Raw genomic sequence first — 3,708 nt, forward strand, 5'->3', positions numbered from 1 at the left:
AAATGACCTGTCTACAACCTGTCCCTCTTCGGTTGGGAGCACGAAGAGTTTTCAGACAAAGACGTAGACGACGAGACAAATTTTTTGACCCGACCATTATTTGGCGGAAGAGAATGGAACAGAACAAAAAAGTGTGATCGAGCCCTGGTCTTGGGCGTGATCGAGCCCCGGTCTTGGGCATCCTACATATCCCGGGTTATAAGGGAATCAGATCTTGTGTAGTTCAAGAGTAAGAAGGGTGATGGAATATGCTGAGTTGGAGAGTCGATTGAGGTCCTGTCGAGGTTCCGGTCCGCGGCTCCAGTTATTACATCAAAATGAAAACAAAAGTTAAAAAGGAAATACAAGTAACGAGATCCTATCTATGCGGCTTCTCTTGAAGTTTGACTTGAATCTTCACGCTTTCCCAAGTGGTGAGATAAGCATTCTGATCTCGAAAGTAACCTATGTCACGACCCGACTAGGGCCATGACGGGTACCCGGGGCTAACCACCGAGCACCACCCATTCTATTACTTATCCTGCCTTCATTCATATTTCTTATCATTCATAATCATAGAAAACGACTTTCATTTAAAACATATTTACTTATATAAACATAGGCCATTTAGGCTATCAAAATAATAATATACATATGCTTGCATATACATGAAGTCTATGGGACCATACTACCCACACATACGTATCTACGAGCCTCTACTAGAACACTGAACATATGGACGGGACAGGACCCCGTCATGCCCAATATGTATATATATATATACACACACACAAAATAACATCTCAAAATTAGCACCTCCGAATAAACGAGGGTTTACGCAACTCGCGATAGCTCCTATGGATCCGTACCGTCTCCGTCTACACGTGGGCATGAACATGGTGCAAAGGCTCAAAGAAAAGGACGTCGGACGAACATTGTACCGAGTATGTAAGGCATCAACCATAATAATGCAAGATAGAAGCATAAGGATAGCGTAAGATAAATGAACTGTTCGTTTCTCATAATACCTTCTTAAACATCCGCTATACGTAATTACGCCTTTCCTTCCTATAGAGGTACACTTACATATGCGACCGTTATAATGCAATACGACCACGTACCCGGCTATATAGGCTCAGTATCATCCGTACTCGGCCCTCTCGGGACTCCATAGTGTCCGTACTCGGCCCTCCCAGGCTCGATGATATCCGTACTCGGCCCTCCCGGGCTCGATGGTATCCGTACTCGACCCTTCCGGGCTCGATGGTATCCGTACTCGGCCCTTCCGGGCTCGATGGTATCCATACACACATATACATAGCAATACATAAATGAAATCAGCATCATCCTTAACATTATTATACGTCGCATAAGCATATCGTGACCTTAATATAACTAATCATACCTTATCACCATCTTACATTCATCATAACACATATTTAAACATTATCCATATTCGGCCACGTAGTGGCTCGACAATATCATATATATGTCTTCCGTACCCGGCCATGACGAGGCTCGGTATATCTCTTATCATCGTATACATCTCATAAGCTTATCACAACTTTCCATAAGATATGTATTTAAATTAAGGACAATCTATAAACATAATATTATTCCTATGACGTAAACTTCATAACATATATCGTATACTTACCATTATTATTCATCACATGAGCATATGCATCATCATACCACTCATACATCATCGTATCAATTAGGCATCATCATAGGCTCGTCATTATTAATCGTTTCGTAAGCATATCATGGCACTATCATAATCGCTCATCATAATTCGTCATAATGCAATCTTGGGGCTCATGGACGACTATACCTTATCGGGATGACGTAAGGTCGTGAACCCCTGATTACATTATAGAGCATTCATGAACGTTCCACCTCACCTTGAAGGAATTGACACATAAGGTGAGTGTATACAAGAATCAACATCAATGAACTAAGGGTGGCTCATTAGTTTTATAGGAACATCGTATCATGAGTTATAGCTTCTTTAGGCTTAACTTATCATCATCACTATTGTACTCATCGCACATCTCTTGTCTTATATAGCTCGTTCATGTACAAGGGCTCATAGTTTCTTGAAGATAGGAAGTTCATAAGGAAAGAGGAAAATCATGTCATAAGATTCATGCCTTAGGAAGGAAGGAATAGCCTTACATACCTTTGTGTTTAACTATTCTATCGTCATTTCGTTCTCCTTTAATGCACTTGCTTATACCTTCAATGGAATTCGTGTCGTCATTAGCTAAACAATCATGAAAACGTACTTACTAAAGCTAGAGAAATTTGGGCAGCATTTCCTTTGTTTATACTACTTTCCTCCATATTCCATATCAACTCCCAACATTCATAACAACAATCACAATATCGTAAACGATAGGCATCATCTAATTACGTTGGCCACAATTCATGATTTCACTACAATCTTCCATAATCATGACAAAAGTCAATCATCGCATTCTTTCATATCCAATACTTCTTTCATGTTCTAAATATCATTTATAACGTATTTATATCATCAACATAACCATTTCCATGACTCAACTCAACTACTATTCAATAATGACACTATCCTCATATTTGTGACCCATTTCCTATACTCTTTCACAATCCATGTGTTTCAACTTATAAATACTTCAAATAACATGAAAGGTCATGAAGCTCACCTTAGATGAAGAAGGAATAGGCCTTGATTGATGATACACTTTACGTACAAAAATCCTATTTCATCTCTCTCGGGTTTTCTTGATTTGGATGACTTTTAATGGGTTTCATACACTTGATTCTACTCAATTCTTGTTGTTGATCTTTGATTTCTATGGCTCTCTTGTGGTTGAAGTGTTTGGAACACTCTAGAGGTTTCTTGAATGGTGGAGGTGAAGAATGAAATGAAAATAAAATGGGCGAGGTCCGCTTTATACATTTCACCTCGGTCGATTGGAATACACGAACCAACATACGGTCCGTATAATTTCTACTGACCGTATGTTGGACCGTATATTGGTCTAGAAGAACATGTCATTCGGGCTGGATCTCCATCGCTTCTAGACATACGATTAAGAGATTTTATACGGCTAGTATGTTCGTCGTATGTTTGCGGCTTTTCGATACTTTCTCTCGTCGACTCGTTTGATCTCCGATCCTTATGGAACCTTCTTAACACTTGTTTATCACTTCATTAGCAATCTTAGGGACATTATAACTCTTCTCCCAACATCATTAAGTCATCATCAACTTGTTACTTGTAAATCCTTTCCGATTCTTATCGTATACATTGCCTTCTCTGCAGCCTTTCTCGTCTAACATCGGATGCCTTTAAAATCTTGCTTAAGGTCATCAAAAGTCATTACTTACTTATCGGAACATCTTCTACCTCGTACTCCTCATTAGCCCTGATTCACTGCCTTCCACCAACGAAAAAAAAATTCCGAGGTGTAACAACCTATTCTTCAGGCGGGGCTCCTGCTACTTCTGACTGAACTTGAAAATACACCCTATTTTTCAGGCGGGCTCTTGAACCTTAAATTGAAAGGTGTCCCATTTTTCAGGCAGATATTGACTTGCTTTCCATTCTTCAAGCAGGTCCTGCAAATCATCAAAGACAAACAGCACGAACAAAATTTTTCTGTCCCAGTTTGCACCAGAAAATTTTTGTGTGTGTTAGCAAAATCATAAACTATATGTAATTAAATTTAAAGAGAAAGTAAA

The 3,708-nt window shown here is 39.3% G+C and overlaps 1 long non-coding RNA gene across 1 annotated transcript; it reads right to left on the bottom strand.

The window, feature by feature from the left end:
* Positions 1-244: 244 nt before the first annotated feature.
* LOC132041913 (uncharacterized) lies at positions 245-3,693 on the bottom strand. The gene is made up of 2 exons (XR_009411278.1): positions 3,443-3,693; positions 245-444 (listed from the first exon to the last, which is right to left on the bottom strand). It is a non-coding gene; the product is annotated as an uncharacterized LOC132041913 (long non-coding RNA).
* Positions 3,694-3,708: the final 15 nt, after the last annotated feature.

The sequence above is a fragment of the Lycium ferocissimum genome, unplaced genomic scaffold, assembly GCF_029784015.1.
Source record: "Lycium ferocissimum isolate CSIRO_LF1 unplaced genomic scaffold, AGI_CSIRO_Lferr_CH_V1 ctg12239, whole genome shotgun sequence".
Lineage (NCBI taxonomy): Eukaryota > Viridiplantae > Streptophyta > Magnoliopsida > Solanales > Solanaceae > Lycium > Lycium ferocissimum.